Source organism: Aotus nancymaae, unplaced genomic scaffold (assembly GCF_030222135.1).
Source record: "Aotus nancymaae isolate 86718 unplaced genomic scaffold, 86718_ANA_hifiasm-v0.15.2.pri h1tg000033l, whole genome shotgun sequence".
Taxonomy (NCBI): Eukaryota; Metazoa; Chordata; class Mammalia; order Primates; family Aotidae; genus Aotus; species Aotus nancymaae.
In genome coordinates, this window is record NW_026988447.1 from 27,215,831 (window position 1) to 27,234,967 (window position 19,137).

General features: G+C 43.1%; 1 protein-coding gene across 2 annotated transcripts in view; it reads left to right on the forward strand.

Moving 5' to 3' along the window:
• The window catches only part of MAML3 (mastermind like transcriptional coactivator 3), a 453,257-nt gene that overhangs the window by 402,444 nt on the left and 31,676 nt on the right, over positions 1 to 19,137 (forward strand). The window lies entirely within an intron of this gene.

The following is a 19,137-nucleotide window of genomic DNA, read 5'->3' on the forward strand; positions in this document are numbered from 1 at the left end:
GAAGGAGAGGATCTGAGCAGTTGCCTATTCTATTGCCGTATGCAGAGAAAGCAGCTGGGTGTGGCCGGCTACTATAGGTGCCAAGCCCTGTTCTGTCATGAGTTGTGGTTGTTTATTTAAGGAACCAGAAATTGTTGACAGTTCCCCTCATTGACACTACCTTGGCACCTAGAGCTTTAAAAAAAAAAAAATCACCTGTGGCTGGGCATAGTGGCTCACACCTGTAATCCCAGCACTTTGGAAGGCTGAGGCAGGTGGATCACCTGAGGTCAGGTGTTGGAGACCAGCCTGGCCAACATGGTGAAACCCCATCTCTAATAAAATGCAAAAATTAGCTGGGCATGGTGGCGGGTATCTGTAATCCCAGCTGCTCAGGAGGCTGAGGCAGGAGAATCACTTGAACCCAGGAGGCGGAGGCTGCAGTGAGCCGAAATCATGCCACTGCACTCCAGCCTGGGTGACAGAGCAAGACTATGTCTCAAAAAAAAAAAAAAAAAATCACCGTGAAGGGAGTTAACTGCGTAGTGCCTTACGTAACATCCAGTGAGACTCATTTTGCCCAATGTTCAGCACATAGGTGCTCAGTAAGACTTCATTTTTTATTATTAGTATTTTTTTTTGAAACAGGGTCTCGCTCTATTGCCCAGGCTGGAATACAGTGACATGATCGTAGCTAACTGCAGCCCTGATGATCTGGCTCAAGCAATCCTCCCACCTCAGCCACCTGACTAGCTGGGATGCACCACCACACCTGGCTTATTTTATTTTTTTATTTTTAGTGTAGATGAGAGCTGGCCGTTGCCCAGGATGGTCTTGAACTCCTGGAGCTCAGCCTCCCAAAGTGCTGAGATTACAGGCATGAGCCACACCTGGCCAATACTTCATTCTTCATTGACGGAAAAGATTGTAGACTGCAAAGTGTCTTCCAAATAAAAAAGCTATGATTTGATTTCCAACTTTTAAACATAGCATATCCTTTGCCATTTACTACATCCTCCAAAAAAATAATTTGAAATGAAGGAGGCCACCCTTAAAATATTTTAGAGGCTGAAAATATGATTATTACATTGAAATCCTTTAGCCTACGTGGTATTTCTTTAACTTTCTTGCACTTTCAGGCCCAGTAAAGCTAAAATCAGGGTAACCAATTTCATTTTATAAAATGTTAAAACTCTAATTACAGTTCCTTTTTTAAATTATGTTAAAGATTACTTAACATTAGACAGTGCAGAATCTTTGCAAGGGAAGCATTCATAATCTACCATCCTAAAACAAGTAACTTCATTTTTAATATTCCCTTCCGGTTTTAGACAATGTGCATACATATTTTTGTCCATGTGCACCACAGTTACCATCATGGTGAACTTACCATTTTTTACCAGATATAACATGTAAGTCAGATGAGAGGGAGACAAGAAGAACCGAAGAAAATAAGTAATAATCCCTTCAATAATCACAGCCCAAACAGCAGCTGTTAGTGGGGCTGCCTAAGATAAGGTAGGCATCTCTCTCCTCCCAGCTAGGAGTACTGACCAGCCTGGGGAACCGGTTCCAGGGTAGGCACTGGTGATAACTTCATAACCATTCACATCAAGGCTGGGCCCACCTCTGCCTCAGCCCTGTTTCCCCATGAATCCAGGCCCAGCCCTGTGTTGGGAGCTGCCCAGAGCAGGCGCAGGCGCTGAAGCAGGAGTGTGGCAGCGATGCCGGCAGTGAGCCACGCTGAGCTTGAAAGCAAGCGGACTTCCTGTGGCCCCTGCTGCTCTGGTGGGATGTGGACAGTGCTTTTACCTGCGGATGATGGCGCCACCCACAAAAGAGAACACAGTCCGCTGTTTGTGCACAGCACTCCCTTCTCACCGGGAGATGTTGCTATTCTTTCCCTGCGTTTCCAGTAGAATGCCCAATAACAACAGCAACCACATCCTCCATCAAGCTTCAGGCTTTTCGGAGTCACAAAGTGCTCTGACATGCATTAGCTCACTAGATCTGCACAGCAACTTCAGGAGGCCACCAGGGTGATCTCTATCAGCCCCACATCACGCAAAAGGGCAAGTGAGACTTGGAAAGGTGAGACCATTTCCTCAGTCACTCGAGGAAAGTCCAGTGGCTTGCGTACCTGCTGGCCATTCGGGAAAGGGTCCTCGCCTCCTCTGCCTGGCAACATGCATGGCACACACACGTCCCTTGTCCATGCTGTTTAGCAGGCAGCCTTGCCAGGCACGTGCACAGGAGTAAGTAAGGACCTTTCCAGCTGGGGGTTGGTGAGCAGGGCGTGGAGCAGCTGATAAGGGAGTCTAGCAAAAGGCTGTTTAAAAATAAATGAGTCCTGCCCACGATGAAGAAGGTTTGCTCGTCAGCAGGATTGCATGTCAGCAGGACTACAGATCCAGGTATGCAGTGTCTTTTTGGTGCTACCATTTCTGTCTCGTGTTTTTAAAAAATAATATATTGATTACTGCTACTTCAGTTTGCTCGGCTTAAGGAAGTTATTTATTTTTGAAAAGTGGCAAAGCGAGGAAATGACTTTCTTCACTTGGCTTGGCTTCTGACACACTTTTTGGAATCTCAGAGCCTACCTTCTACCCCTTCACCCATTTCTTGTGGGTTTAGAAAAGGAGCATATCAGTTCAGTTTTATTTTAGCAACAGAAGCACTTCCACTTTGGCTATTTTTAGCGTGTCAGGTGCCCTCTGCCTGCCATGAACTTGGTATATTCAAGTGTTTAATTCAGCGGCCTCTCTCATTTGAAAGGGAGACTGTTCCAGCACTCTGCCTACCATAGCTCCACTTTTACAGCTGCTCGTAAATTTCTGAACATGAAGAGATATCTTTAGCTGTGACTCCAGATATTTCCTGTTGAGCTGCAAGATGCAATCCTGCAAGCACACTGAGGCTAAATATACCCTCTCAGTCCAGGACTCAGCCAAATAAACAGGGGCCGCATCAACATGATTTTTTCCTTTAGATGGAGTCTCGCTCTGTCACCAGGCTGGAGTGCAGTGGCGCAATCTCGGCTCACTGCAACTTCTGCCTTTGGTGTTCAAGATATTCTCCTGCCTCAGCCTTCCAATTAGTTGGGACTACAGGTGTGCGCCACCACGCCCAGCTAATTTTTTGTATTTTTAGTAGAGATGGTGTTTCACCATGTTGGCCAGGATGGTATCGATCTCTTGACCTTGTGATCCACCCGCCTTGGCCTCCCAAAGTGCTGGGATTACAAGCCTCAACCACCGCACCCAGCCAACATGATTTTTTAAAATCCAATGCTGAAGAGATTTTTTAAGTTAGATTAATTAAGCAATCCTGTTTGTTTTGGCAATTGAAGTCATTTCAGCTTCCCCTGAGCTTTTAACACCTAAGTGTCATTTTCTCTCCCAATCAAGAACTGACCAGAAGCGCTGGTGCAGGGAACTCACATGTTTGAATACTGGGTGCCTCTTTAGCTTTGTACGGCTCTTTGGTTAAACAGATGGCTGTTTCCGAGCAGCTGCCTTGTTCATTCTCACAGAATCCAGACTCCTTTTCGGCTTTGCCTAGGGCCTTAGTCGTTCAAGGGAGGATAAACTCCAAGATTCCCTATCATGAATGTATCCTTTTGGGGACTTGACAAAGGAAAAGAATGTTAAAATCGTTCTGGGTTTAATCCTGTGGCAGAAGAAATCTCCTCTCTAGAGTTAAGTTCTTGTCCACACGTGATGCCTGACCTTTTAATCAGACCCTAAAAAGTTAGATTGTCATCCTTGAATAAGTCCCTGGCTTCCCAGAGAAAGTTCTATTTCTCCTGAATCTTTAGGACAAGCAGTGTCCACCAAACAACACTGGTCAGTTTCCCTCTAACCAAGATCAGCCAATCGCAGGCCTTCATAGACCAGGAAGACGCTACTCCAAGAGAAGCCGGAGGAACCAATGTCAGGACGCCTAATTTTGGCACGTAGATGACCAAATACGCACACACATACACACACACACACACACCCACTCCAGCCCTCCTTAGAGAGACACGGGCTGTGCCTGGCCACACCCCCACCAGGTTAAGCCCCTCAGATGGTTGTTAAGGTCAATGAGATCTACAGAGAACAGTTTATTCCCACCCATTTTCTACCTGACTCTTATCCAAAATTCACTGGGGTTATAAGTTTTGGCCATGAGTGTAGCAATGGAGCCTCATATGACACTTGCATACTTTCTCTAGGAGGCCTGCCTGCAAAGTTAAGTTTTAGGATTCCCAATGAGGAAATCAGTTCCTCGATTCTCTCCTTTGCATGTCCTTTTTTGGTTTATGATGCTGAATATTTTTGTAACTCTCTGTAAGTTGGGGGCCTCTTTGGGGACTATTATCTTTTGGCAAACACCATTACTCATCAAAATGTATTAATCAGGGCCAGCCACAAAACAAAGTGCTATAAGCAGTGGGCTTGCAAAACCAACAAGACAGGAGAAAAAGAAATACAAATGAATGATAATCACAATCACTGTCCCTTGTTCGTGCATGCTAGGGCCACGTGCTGTAAGCATGCTACATATAGCAACTTAGGAAACTTCACAAAAGCCCTGTGAGGTTGCATGCTTTCTGTTCCCACTCTTTCTTCTTAGGTACCTATTGTGTTCCAGGCACTGGGCTAGACACTGGGGATATAGTGATGAATTAGATGGACAAGGCCCATCTAATTCTCATGGAACAGAGGACACACATGGTAATGAAACAAACAATTGCACAGATAATTTCTAGAGGCTAGGGACTAGTTAGGATTCTGCAGCTCAAACAAGATCCCTTCATCCGTGCAGGTTTGTGCATGTGGCATACAAGTTCCTAGAAACCCACACTGGCCTCTCTGGGCTCTCAGCCCTTCCAGCCTCTCTAGCCTGACTTCTTCCTGTCTCATGCCCTACGCATCACAATTCAGCAACATAGAATTGCTTGTCCACAGGGCTGTTTTTTAACCTTCATTACTTTGCTCATGTCATCCCTCTTCCTCTAACACCCTCCCTGACTCCCCTTGACCCAGCCAGGCTGGGTTAGTTGAACTTCATTTGTGATTCCACAGTCCCTCTTGCTAATCTCTTTATCACTGCACTTGCCTCACCATTTCATAGGCATCTGTTGAGGGGCCTGTTTCTCACTAGGCTAGGTGCTCCCTGGGGACGTACTTTATTCATCTTTTTAGCCCCTGTCAAGTAGCACACTTCCTGACCCATAGAGTGCCATCAGTGAATACTTGCTGGATGAATATGCATCTGCACATGAGATTGTGCCTTCTGTGCTCTAGTGGAGAAGGTTAGGAATCGGGGGACTCTGTGTCCTACCTAATAGTCATTAATGGGATGAAAGGGAGCCTGGTGAGGTCCAGCAATAGAAGCCATAGCTGTTGGAGCAGGGAAGAGGAAGAAGGAGAGCAACTGTGAAAACCTTTCCAATTCCCCTGACACTCCCCTGGACTCTCTTTGGTCACTTGCAGTGATGGGAAATGAAACAATCTGTTCCATGCTCCAGTCTGTTGAAAAGTTTTCCCTTTGTTAAACTTGGCTGAAGAATTTTAGAAAGCTGTCTTCTAGGGCCAGGTGCAGTGGCTTGCGCCTGTGATACCAGCACTTTGGGAGGCTAAGGCGGGCAGATCACCTGAGGTCAAGAGTTCAAGACCAGCCTGGCCAACATAGTGAAACCCTATCTCTAATAAAAATACAAAAAATTAGCTAAGCACGGTGGCAGGTGCCTGTAATCCCAGCTACTTGGGAGGCTGAGGCAGAAGAATCTCTTGAACTCGGGAGGCAGAGAGGTTGCAGTGAGCTGAGATCGCATTCCAGGCTGAGCAACAAGAGAGAAACTCCGTCTCAAAAAAAGGAAAGCTGTCTTCTAGAACAGCACAACAATCTGACTATCTTTTCTATATAACAATTCCTCAAGTATTTCAAGAGAGTTGTCAGGACCCATCTTACACTCATTTTTCTTTCCTAAATGATTCTAGTTTTCCAGCTATTTCTCATTCTCATGTCACACCACTCTGGATACACTCCAGCCTCTTGGTATCTCTTTCAAAACATGGTGTCCTGAGCTGAACAATATTCCAGATGGCTTCTGATGGGTATAGAATATAGTAGGACAATTTCTTTCCTGAATCTGCAGCTTAAGTTCAAATTCATGTGTTTTTACGGCTTCATCACTTTGTCAGTTCTTACTATTCCTTTGGGCAATGAGGCTCCTTGGTGTTCTGTATACTACGAACTCTTGTCTGACCACATTTAATAATTATAATAGCAGCTACCAGTTACTGAGCACGTCCTGTGTCCATGAGCCAGGCACTGTGCCAAACATGGTGCCATCAGTGCCTTCCTTAATTCTCCCATCTGCACTGAGGCTGAGTGAGCCTGAGTAATTTTCCTGAAGTGCTAGGATTAGAGCCTGGCAGACCGATTCCAAAGCCCATGCTCTTTCTATCCCAGTTCCCTGCCTCCCATCCTGAACTGTGTAGCTGGTTTCTTGTTCACCTAAATTCTAGACTAAGTTTGACCTGAGTTTCTGCTCAACTTTCAGCATCTTGGAAACTCCACAGGCAGAGTTTAGCTCATCTTTTCAGGTCTGTATCATTGTATCTACTGCCTTCATCTATATCAGTGACAGTGCCTTGTAGCTACCCATTAGAGAACTCTTTCTAGATTGACACCAATCTGGGTACCAGTAGGATCAGAATATTATGTTGGTTTGGTAAGTATCATGTATGTGGCATTCCCCAACTATAGCCAATTAATAGCAGTAAGGAATATTGGGAAATGTGGCCTCTGTTTTATGTATTTTCAGAAATCCTGTTTAATCTTGTGTCCTAAAACTTTGTTAGAAATTAGTATCATGTTCACCTTTACTCCCTATGTGAAAGTGGGCTGTTGCTTTGCTTCTCTTCATGGCTCATTCCAGTATTCCATTATTTATTCATTCTCAACATTAACAGTGTTTCCATAACCACAGATGCAAAAATTTTTATATCTTAAATCATTTTCCCTTTCCCAAAAATATTAAAATAATGCGTCCTTCTTACAGAAAAACCAAAATAGGTAAAGAAAGCACAAAACAAGATTGTCTAACAATCCTAGAGATAGCCTCTAACATCTGCAGTTCTTTTTATAATCTAGAAAGCAATTTGCCTAGGTGCTAAAACAATTTATGGCCAAGACTTAGAGTTGGTCTTCCACACCTACAGCAGGGATGACAGCCTAATAGCAGCCAGAAAAAATTGTAAGGAAGAGATGGTTGTTCAAAGTAAGGAGTAAGGCTGGGCCCTGGGGCAAGGGCAGGATGGATGTGGAGGGGTGGGAAGCAGGAGTTCCCTGCCATGTGAGCCCCACAGACACCGGCCTGTTCCAGCACGTTCATTTCTGTTACTGCTGCATACTCCAGTGTGTTGATATTCAAAGCAGTATATTGGAGTCCCCCACCCGTCTCGATGTTGTTTCCCTGGGGGAGTAACCGGACCACTCCTCTGCTGTGGCTCTTCTCTTTCTGTCATAACTGCTGTGCCCTGTACCATCCAGCTGGAGAATTTTATCTGGACACATTTCTCTCTTTCCCTCAAACGTCAGTTTGAGCATCAGGGATCAGAGGAGAAATCACATGGGCGAGAAGTTTCTTGACTGTGATTTGTTGGACATCTGTCTCCCAAGTACATGATGTTCATTTTAGAACCAGTCTCTCAACCAACCACTGTGATTTTTCACAGATGGATGGATGGACAAACATCTAACAAAATGTCTTGTAGACTCTCATCAAGAGAGGTTCAGGTGCTACGATGCCCAGAGGTCCCTTCCAGCTCAGTGGTTCTCTGAGTGTGTGATTGATATTTTGGAAACAGGGATATCACTTGGCGTATTTGTCAGTGGCTGGCGATCTTCAGAAAACTTTAGTTTGGCCCAGGAAAAGCCTTGAGGAACATGTGACTAGTAGAGAGGAATTTGGAGAAGAGACAAGCTAGTCATCGGATGACATGGATAAGGTGGAAAAGCCAATTCTGAGACAGTTGTTGCCGGAAAATAAACGGGGCATCAGGAGAGGACCAGAAGTGTTCAGTAATATACCGAGCATACTCCTGCAGCTGACATGGCGGCGAGCTGTGGGGAGAGGCAGGAAACCTGCTATAACTCTCATGTCAAGAGCTTGGCCCTGAAAGGCCACAATGGGTCATACAAATCGAGGTTTCAGACCCAGATCAAAGTGTGTGTCTGGTATCAAATGAACAGCTGGGCATACCTCAGTCTTTCTGGCCACCTCTGCACACACAGATCGGTAACAATCAGCCATAGTAACCGTATCTTAAAATATTAACAAAAAAACATTAAAAGATATATTCAGATTCTACCATGACTCCTTGGTTTTCTTCCTTTACACAGCAAGTATACTCAGGCCACATCTGCTGAGTAGGAAGGCACGCCTTCTCTTCCCTGGATGCCCAGAACTGTGATTTAGACAGGAGCCTCAGGAAATGCAGATGACTCTCTCCCAAAACAAATTTTAAAAGTTGTCCTGAGTTGACCGGTGGAGGGTCAAATATGAATATAGGAAGATTTCAGGAATCAGCTAATCACAGACCTATTTTCCATCATTTGTTCATCACTCAGTCATCAAGTCCTTACTGCATGACAGGCACTACAAGAGGCGAGTGAATCCAAAGACAAAGGCTGGCAAGGGACCCCCAACCAGAGGGAGAGAGACTGATGGACATGCAATTGTGACACAGGCAATGAGAAGGCCAGTGGAGGAAAGGCAGGAGGTGCTCTGGATGTTCAGAGAGGAAGTGATCAGCCATGCTGATGGCGGAGAGGGCTTCCTGGATGTGATACTACTGCTGAGAGTTCAAGGATGAGTAGAAGGAGTTAGCCAGGTAAAGAAGGTAGGGGGACTGGAAGCAGAGAAAACAGACAGGGGAGAGCAAGACACATTCAGCCAAATACAAGTGGACTGGCAGGATCAGAGGTAGCATGGGGGCTGGCACGGCGGCCCTCAGCAGGTGAGACTGGAGAGGCGGATCATGAAGTGTGTCCTGCTAAGGAACAGGATTCTTACCCTGCTGGAGTGTGAGTTTGAGGGGGAGTACTGACAAGTTCAGGATCTTGTGGCTAGAGGTTGTACTGGGAAGAAACAAGAGTGAAAAATGAACAACCGGCCAGGAGAGTAGCAGAGAGCTCCAAGGGAAAGTTGACAGCCTGGACCAATGAAATGCCAAGTAGGGCCATGGAGGAGGGAAAATCCCCTGATTCTCTCGTATCTTGGATATGAAGAGTAGGGGGCAGAAGATAAAGAGTCTAGGATGACCCCTTGGCTCAGACATCACACTAGCAAGATGGCAACAGCATTTTCAGAGCCAGGAACACAGAGGCATGAGTTTGAGACCAGAGCGGAGTGGGCAAGGTGACTGATTTCATTCTGGTTCCACAGTGAATTATCTGTTGGCTGTGATAATGTGCTTCCAAGCTGCTGTACTGGCGGGAGACTTAGTCATGCATTCATATCAGGTCCTGCAACGCTAGAGAACCTCCCTAAAAATGTTAGGGAGAAGGGCAGAGGTTTTGGCTTTGCAAAACCTGGGTGTTTACTCAGATAATTATTCTTACTTTGGTTCTCAAGAATATTGTATGCTGCCATTCACAGTAACAACCATTTTATGGGTGCCAAACTGTCAGACATTAACTCAGTCCAGAGCAAAAAGTTGCAGAGGGTGTGGGGGGGGATGCAAAGTGAGCAAAGAGCTGTCCAAGCTGGTAGGAGCCTAAAGCACAGCTATGGCCCAGTCATTTCCGAAAATGTTTTATTACAAGCTTGAATTTGCACACCAACTTCTCCAAGGCAGCTTCCCTGTGAGGTAGAAGTCAGCTAGTGCATCGGGATTCCTTTACTCTCAGATATAATTCTTGGGATATTCTATGAGAATGTTGACAGACTTTTTTTTTTTTTTTTTTTGAGATGGAGTCTCACTCTGTCACCAGGCTGGAGTGCAGTGGCACTATCTTGGCTCACTGCAACTTCTACCTCCCAGGTTCAAGCAATTCTCCTGCCTCAGCCTCCCAAGCAGCTGGGACTACAGGCCTGCACCAACACGCCCAGCTAATTTTTGTATTTTTAATAGAGACGGGGTTGCACTGTATTGTTCAAGTTGGTCTCGATCTCTTGACCTTGTGATTCACCCACCTTGGCCTCCCAAAGTTCTGGGATTACAGGCATGAGCCACTGTGCCCTGCCTATGACAGACAACTTTTTAAGGCCAACTTTCTGTCTTCAGCCATGTGTGATTCTGTAACACAGACCTATATACTACTGGTTTTAGTTCCTGTGTCTTGATGGAGCATAATAAAAATCTTCTCAAAATTAAAGATCCATTTTATTCAATACCACAGACTTTAAAAGTGAATGACATTTTCTCAATACACATCATAGTTTTCAAGATCATCAACGTTTTCACTGGGTGGAGGGAGTGTTGTTTCAAAGGATACTAAACAACCAGTACATTGGGGTGAGAAAGTTCAAAGTAGCATTCTTTCTCGGACAACCTACATGCTTTGCTGTTCTTATACTCCTGCAGTATATTCATGAATACTCTGCAGAAAGTTGCTTTTTTTCCTTCTACTATGTGCAGCTTTTCTAATGAATTATGTAGATGAACAGATAACTTTTGAGTTCACTTTCACACTTAGATTTATTCTTTCCCAGACCATAGCGGGTGTTTTGACATAAGTCCTGCAGAGCTAGAAATTTGACTTGAAATTTGCAAAAACTATTTTCAACCAACTTTGGGCCCCAGAGTGTTCATTAAATGAATTAGAAATTACAGAATTCAGGTTTTTTTTTTAATTTTAACTATTGCCATATCTTGATCCGTTGCCTAAAATTCATACCACCAGAAATGCTGGTAGAATTTCCTACCCTCTTCAGGCTCTTCCTAGCCTGTTGTAGTTTGTTCAACAGATTGCCCCAGGTCCCTGTGTTAAGTGTGTCAATGTTTACTTAATACTCACATGCAGGCTGGGCACGGTGGCTCACGCCTGTAATCCCAGCACTTTGGAAGGCCGAGGTGGGAGGATCTCAAGGTCAGGAGATAGAGATCATCCTGGCAAACATGGTGAAACCCTGTCTCTACTGAAAATGTAAAAACTTAGCCAGGCGTGGTGGCACACACCCGTAGTCCCAGCTATTCGGGAGGCTGAGACAGGAGAATTGTATGAACCTGGGAAGTGGAGGTTGCAGTGAGCCAAGATCGCACCACTACACTCCAGCCTGGGTAACAGTGAGACTCCGTCTCAAACAATAGCAACAACACAAAAATACTGACATGCAAAATTTATCTTTTTTTTTCTGCTATTGTAGTAAATCATACATAGGGACCAAAAAGAAATTGGAAGCCCTGAATCAAATCAATTGCCATTGTAACAAAGCAGTAGATCTTAAGTGGGTTGTCGCCATTGCTGGCACAGTTTCTTAAATCCACATAGCTGAGGTAGAGGGAAGTGCAAGCCAAATAAGGAGCAGGCTTTCTCCAACGTCCTTCCCAATGCATTTCACTCCAGAACCTACAGGTGCCATTCCGGCTTACGGCTGTTGAAATATGGAACAGCAAACCAGCTGTCATTCATAAGAATTGGTGCCGGCCAGCTGACCAAGCCAACTACAGGAATAAAGACGTGCCTTTTCACTCTGATACATGGGGGCCTTGCTTTGAGCAGACAGCTGAAGAACCTCAGGTGACAACCCCGGGGAAATGGTGTTTGTGGCTTTCAGGCATTCGCCACCCCAAAAAGGCAAAGCAATGACATAGGATGTCAGCATGCTGATTAAAGAGAACAGAGGCCAACCATGCTTGCTCCTGGGGCTTTGGGCAGAAGAAGAGAAACTAAGGGGAAAGCTTATACAACTACAAGTTAGAAATTAAATAATTTAAAAAATTAATTTTATTTACAGTGTTTTGTTTATTAGAAAAGAATCATGAAGAATCACAATTGCACTGGGCTGGTCATTTTTTAAAAATTGAACCTAAAGTATAACCCAGAGACCCTTGTATAAACAGGTTGATGCTTATTCATTTTTATACTTCTGTTGATAACAATACAGGTAAATGCCCTATTTACTCCACCCGTCTCACTCCTCAGATGTGAAGGATGTTTGAGTGTGGGATTTACACTATTTACACTTCCTGATGGAATTGTAAAGTCCTGATGGAAGTGTAAATAGGGTCACATCTTTCCAGAGGATACTTGATAATAGGTACCAAAACAGGAGTCTTAAACACATTCACGCTCTTTGACACAAAACTTCTACTTTTAGGAATTTATTTGAAGGACATAATCAGAGATACACATAAAAGTTTATGTACTAGAATGTTCACTTCAGCATAAAGTAGTGAAAATTGAAAATGATTTAAATGTCCAATAATAGGCAATTGGTTAAATAAATAACAGCTTTATACAATGGAATAATATGCAGCCATGATCCTTGTCTTATTTGAATGAATGTTTTGGTAAGAAATATACTGAGTGATTATCATTTTGTGGTAATAATTACAGTGATTTTGCTTTCCCATTTTATATTTTTCTGTGTTGTTCACATTTTCTATAGTGGATAAATTTATAATCAGGAAGAAAATAATGTTTAAAGAACTGTAAGAACATAAACATGTGATTAAAATTAGTGATTTGTTACATTTAAAGAGTCACCCAGGCCGGGCCCAGGTGTAATCCCAGCCCTTTGGGAGGCCAAGGCAGGGGGATCACGAGGTCAGGAGTTCAAGACCAGCCTGGCCAATATGGTAAAACCCCGTCTCTACTAAAAATACGAAAATTAGCCAGGTGTGGTGGCATGTGCCTGTAGTCCCAGCTACTCGGGAGACTGAGGCAGAAGAATCGCTTCAACCCAGGAGGCAGAGGTTGCAGTAAGCCGAGATCACACCACTGCATTCCAGCTTGGTGACAGAGTGAGACTCAATCTCAAAAAAAAGAAAATCACCCGTAATTGACCTCCCTAATATGCCTTTGTTTTGCATAGTTATATTGTATGCATTATGCACTTGTTTAAGTTTTGCAGTTTCATTCATAGGCCATATGCCAGCTTACACATTACTATTCAACTAATATTCTACTCTATAATTATTACATTCATAACTTTATAACATTACAATGTATTCATGTACATGTACGTAGATGTACATAGTAGGCAACATTAATTCTTCATTCTGCTTTGGGCAAAGAGGGTTTTCATTAACTCTCACCCCTGCCTCCACCCTAGTCCCCAGAGAGAGTTCATCATTCCCTTATCTGTCTTTTGCTCATTACACAGTTCTTCATTTCCATTTGTCTCCCTTCTGATGTAGGAGTTCCTTGAGGGCCAGCCATGCCAGTGTGTCTTGGTAGCCATGGTGTCCAGCACTGTACTGTGTCTGGCATATGCATGAGAGAAAGGAGAGATGGACCAACAGATGGACAGATGGAAGAAATAAGCTGGGCTAGGCTTTGATAGTTTAACATCTATTTGACTTCAGTAGCCTTGCAAACTTACTAATCTCACCTCAGCCTCAGGGAAGTATGTAGGGAAGGAGAATATAAGATCCGCATTGCCCTCATACAGATATTTTTCCCTTCACTTATTTTGTAAAATTATATTTTATTTTGTAGTTTTAGACTCAAGGTTATAAAGCCCTGCTTGTAATAGTTCTCTTACCAGCCTCCAAAACTCATCTGTAACTTTTTTTGGTCAGGATTTTCTTCATCATGCATATTAATCACATTCCTTTACAAATTTCTATCAATACCCAAAATAGCAGTTAAAATGCCCCTAGCTAAATAAATAAATAAATGGAAAGAAAGAAAGAAAGGCAGGCTGCTTAATGGGTGCAGAGTTTCTGTTTAAGATGAAAAAGTTCTGGAAATAGATCGTGGTATTGATCACATGACATTGCGAAGTACTTAATGCCACTGAATTGTACAGTTAAAAGGAGTTAAAATGATAAATTGTATGTTATGTATATTTTACTCCCGATAAAAAGGGAAAGAAGGAAAATAGAAATCGAGTGGTGTGGAGCTCACTCTTTCTACAGATCTGTTTTTCACTAGTTGAGCTCTCTCCTGAAATAGGATTCAACACAGTAGTAAGTCTTTTTGAAGACAGGAAGAATAAATTCTTCAGGTTTGTATTGTATCCTATTATCTTGACCTAATAGATAGGTTCAAAAAAATCACCCCAGCCTACAAAAGCCTCGCCATCCTATTTTCTTTCCCCCTGTTAGCTCTTCCCAGTGTCACCACAAGGAAGTGGCTAATGACATAGCATTAGCAGCCTGAAGAACTATGGTTATCAATGCAGAGGGACATTTTTTCCGCTTATAATCATTGCCTGCCTCTAGCCTTTTTCCTTCTCGAATCAAGCTAAAATCATTTAGGTGTTAGTGCTGCGATCTTCCAATGGCCATATTATTTCTTATCTGTACACATGCTCTCTCGGGAGAAATATGTATAAATTCTATGTGGTAAAGTTTTTTTAAATTATCATTTAGAAAAATACAGAATGTATTTGTGCCAAGCCTTGCCTGAATGAAGACATAAGAGAGAAGTCCTAGCTTCCAAAGCTTCCCATGACCTGCCAGCCTCTTTCCCAGCCATCCTGTTTTTGACCCCAAAGAAGAGGGTAGGGAGTGGTTATCACTCACCCCCTTTTCAGAGGTGGGGTTGTGAGCACAGAGAGAGCCAGGCTAGGTCCAGCCTGGGTGCTGCACACTGGAAGAGGAGTTAGGTCTGCCATGCTAGACCTGGTGGTTGTACAGAACCCTAATCCCAGGCCTGCTCCCATACAACCACAGGCCTAAATACCGTATCTCATTGATCCTAAGATGCACATTTTTACATCTGTGAAATCAGGGTGCATCTTACAGTTGATGGCATACCATAGTTCTGTAGGTTTTTTTCTTTCTTTCTGGTAGTACATAACATGAGCCTTAAAATTTGTGAGTCTTAGAGCTGATGAAATAGCATTAGACTGCTTAGAACCTAAGCAGTCTTTAGGGTTAGGGGCTGTTGTGGGTTATGTATACAGGTTGAGCACCCCAATCTGAAAATCTGAAATCCTAAACACTCCAAAATCCAAAATTTTTTGAGCACTGACATGATACCACATGTGGAAAATTTTACACCTGACATGTGATGGGTCACAGTCAAAATGCAGTCAAAACTTTGTTTCATGCACAAATTATTTAAAATGTTGTATGTAATTACCTTCACACTATGTTATATATGTTATGTGTCATATAGGTGTGTATGAAACATAAATGAATTTTGTGTTTTTGGGAGAACCTCCATCTGTAACATTTTGTAGAAATTGTTGAAGTATCTACCTGCAAGGAAAGTTAGAATTTAAATCCCAAAGTCACAGTCAAGAGAGAAGACAGGGTTATTCTAGAGTTAGGCCGTAATTATAAGCTTCAGATTTCTGCTGCTGGGCTCAGACCATAGTAGTAATAAATGCAGTACAGGCTTCCTTTTATATGGAGACTCCTTGAAGGTCTCTGCTTTGAATACCTTTCTTTATCAAAAGGAGCTATATTGTAACCTTACATGCAGACACTCAAGAAATAAGAATGGATGCTTTGTGGATTAGAGGTCAAAGATGTCATTGTAACTCCATGGCTTGCTGTGGGCAAAATTGTGACCTGGGCTGAGTGTATTCCAGTATCCTCTTTCCTCCTCCCCACAGGCACAAGTTCCTACCCCCTGGCTCCCTGGGGTCCATTAAAACTACCCATCTGTGTACCACCCCTTAGAACCTAAGCAGTCTTTAGGGTTAGGGGCTGTTGTGGGTTATGTATACAGGTTGAGCACCCCAATCTGAAAATCTGAAATCCAAAATACTCCAAAATCCAAAATTTTTTGAGCACTGACATGATACCACATGTGGAAAATTTTACACCTGACATGTGATGGGTCATAGTCAAAATGCAGTCAAAACTTTGTTTCATGCACAAATTATTTAAAATGTTGTATGTAATTACCTTCACACTATGTTATATATGTTATGTGTCATATAGGTGTGTATGAAACATAAATGAATTTTGTGTTTAGACTTGGGTCCCATCCCCAAGATATCTTATTATGTATATAGAAATATTCCAAAATCCCCCAAAATATGAAATACTTCTGATCTCAAGCATTTTGGATAAGGGATACTCAACCCGAATATGTTAGACTACCCCAAGTAATATTTTAAGTATCATAGTAATCTCCTAGAAAATCTAAAGCCAAATGGGAAAATGTTATATTTAGACAGGGACATGGGAGAGAGATTTTTCAGAGACATTTTGTTATTTGGCAAATCATACCTATGGGCAGCTACCCACCCCATATTTCTTTGCCTACACTGCAGGCCAGATCCAGAGTTAGAGCCTGAAGACGGAAGGCTGACCTTCAGGTCTAACAGTCTCTAACTTAAAGAAAAGAGTGATTGAATCACAGGGGACAACTTGCCAGGTGTTCCAAATAGTAGACATCTCCACTCCCATTACCCATAAAAGAATGCTCATCTTCAACTGAGGCCAAAGTCAGAAATGTAAAAGCAAAACAAAACCCCTTCTTCTGAAACCTCCTCCCAGTCCAGTTTTTAAAAGAGGGGAGGTGGTAGGAGGTGGTGATGAGACCTGAAGATGAGAAATGCTAACACGAAAATCTATCACTAACTTTTGAAATTCAAAATAGACTGCTCTTAGGAAGACCATTTTTAGGTAAAATATCCAAATAAAGTAATTGAGCTTAAAGAGGGCCTACCTGCCTCTTTAAATTTGTATTTTTATCAACTGCAGGAGGGTAGACTTCTTCACTGGGCTCAGACAGAGTGAACGACGGAGGAGTGAATTCCAGTGTGTCGAGTTTCATCGTGTGGCGTAATATGGTTCAGATACAGCTCAATCAGTAACTCTCAGATTCAAAGAGGATTTAAGGCTTAATATCTCCAAGGAACAAAGAGAAGAAAGCCCAAAGCTGCACCAAAGGCCATTTCTAGAATCCACCTGGTTTGCATTTAGTGCAGAGGCAGCAAATGCTGAACCATCATCCTCAGAAGGACTCACAACCCACCACCTAGGAGGCCTCTCTTTCCCTCTGATCGGTTGATTGTATTGAAGCTAGAGAGTGACCCACAGGGGATGCTGTGTTGCTTCTAAAGCTTCTAATGCCACCTAGGACGGGGCTGGGGAATTGTCACCCCTTCTTCCCTATCACATGGAGCTAAGGGAGGCACCCAGGGGCTCTGAACCCTCCCTTCCCTTCACTTAGCATTGAAATATCATGTGGGCAATGAGCTACCTTATCTTGGGGGATTGGAATTCTTGCAGATGAATTCCAAAGCATTCTGCCATTCAGAGTTTCTTGTGTATTTCACGGCTGTGTTTGGCATCCTATTGGCACTTCAGGGTACAATCAAATTCACTGTCACTCTAGTGACATGAATAATCCATCCATATTAATGAAATGATAGCTGTTCCTTGCCATCTCTTTTCTTATTCTTAAGTTGATTTCAAATAACATGAATTCCACTTTTGGCAGAATAGGGTGGGGGGTTCTTATTCATCTCCATTATGGGAGCTGAGAGGGGGACAAAGAGATAATGGAATGATGGTGATGTAGAATAACTGTAAAATAATTACTGCATTGCTCAAAACTCTGTATTATTCATCTGTGCAGTGAGAGCTCCTGTTTGGTACCACACTTGAGTGGCAACCTCACCAATTAGCACTGCCACTGCGGGTCTGTGAATTGCATGTGAAAATAGAATTTGTCCAGAAGTGCTCATGCAAATTGTGCAACACAAATGTGGCCTCCATGTCAAGTCCTTTCACGTGTTCTGACAGACTCATGTCTTTCCAGATTTCTCTGATCGGTGCCCCCCACCCCCTTGACAGTTACCAGAGCTCATAAGCCAAAGGAAATAGTTCCTGTTGCCATGAGTACTGTGTCTGTGGTGAGGTTTATGAGCTGCTCCTAGGGCTGGGTTTTTGCCTGAGAAAACAATCAGATTTTCACTTAGATCTGCAAGAAAGCAGATTAGGAAGGAAGGGAATATATGCAAATATCTATGTTAATGCCACCAAACCTATAACTTGGCCCCATGGTGCTTGTGTAGCAGTTTCTCTTAGAGAAAACTTTTTTTGCATTTAATGTATGTTTCATGTTTTTGAAGTCTGTGTTAATGCAAAGAAACCTGGAAAGCAAAAGCATTAGGTCAAATATGAACTTGGCTATAATTTTATATAATTGGGGAACATAATATCTTTGTGAACATAGAAACTGTACATGTATAAACCATTCTTTGCCTTTTCCCAATTTGAAGAAATTTCCAGTCTTTCCTGAGAAAGAAAATATTTTTTCTATTTGAGCTCTGTTTAGACCTTTTGGATTGTTTTTAGTTGGCACTTTGGTGGGGGCAGATGGGAGGGAAGAGGTGCCCTCTGGAACTTCAAGGACGTGTACAGCCACAGTCATGCCCACACTGTTGACCAAAGAAGCAGGGTTGAAATGGTGTGTATGCAGAGAGAAGCCCCTAGGAGAGGCTCTTTTCTGAGGTCAGCAAAACGAAGCCGGGTTGAGTTTGCAGGCCTTGAAAATGACTGCTGGCAAAATACCTGGTCAGGTTGAGACATTCTTTCACTTTTCTCTGCCTTTCTACTGTTCAAAACCTCAGGAGCAGTTACTTGAAATTGCTCAACTTTCCAAAGCCAGCTGCATTCAGACTGAAAGAAGAAAACAAATTTTACCCCGATTGTGATTTTGTTCCTTACCCCAGAAACATATAGACTATAGAAAGCATATAGTCTGTATGTTTTCTGTAAGATCATCTATAAGATGTGGTCAAGCTAGACCTCATCCTGATTTGGGGACTGAGTCAGAAGTGTTCTCCCAGCCAGGGTCTGTTCTTGGTCTCTTCTCAGCCTGACTCTTCCCCAGCAGCCTCCTGCTCCTTCAGTTTCACTCATTTCCCTTGATGCATTTTGTCCTCTTCTCTCCCACTTGTTGTATGGTTTGATGTTCAGGATAGAGGTCCTCTCTCCAGTTGGTTCTCAATCTGAGTTCCATTTCTTTCCATTTCTAAAACCTCCTCTTGGTATTCAGGTCCCTTAGTGCCTCTATTTT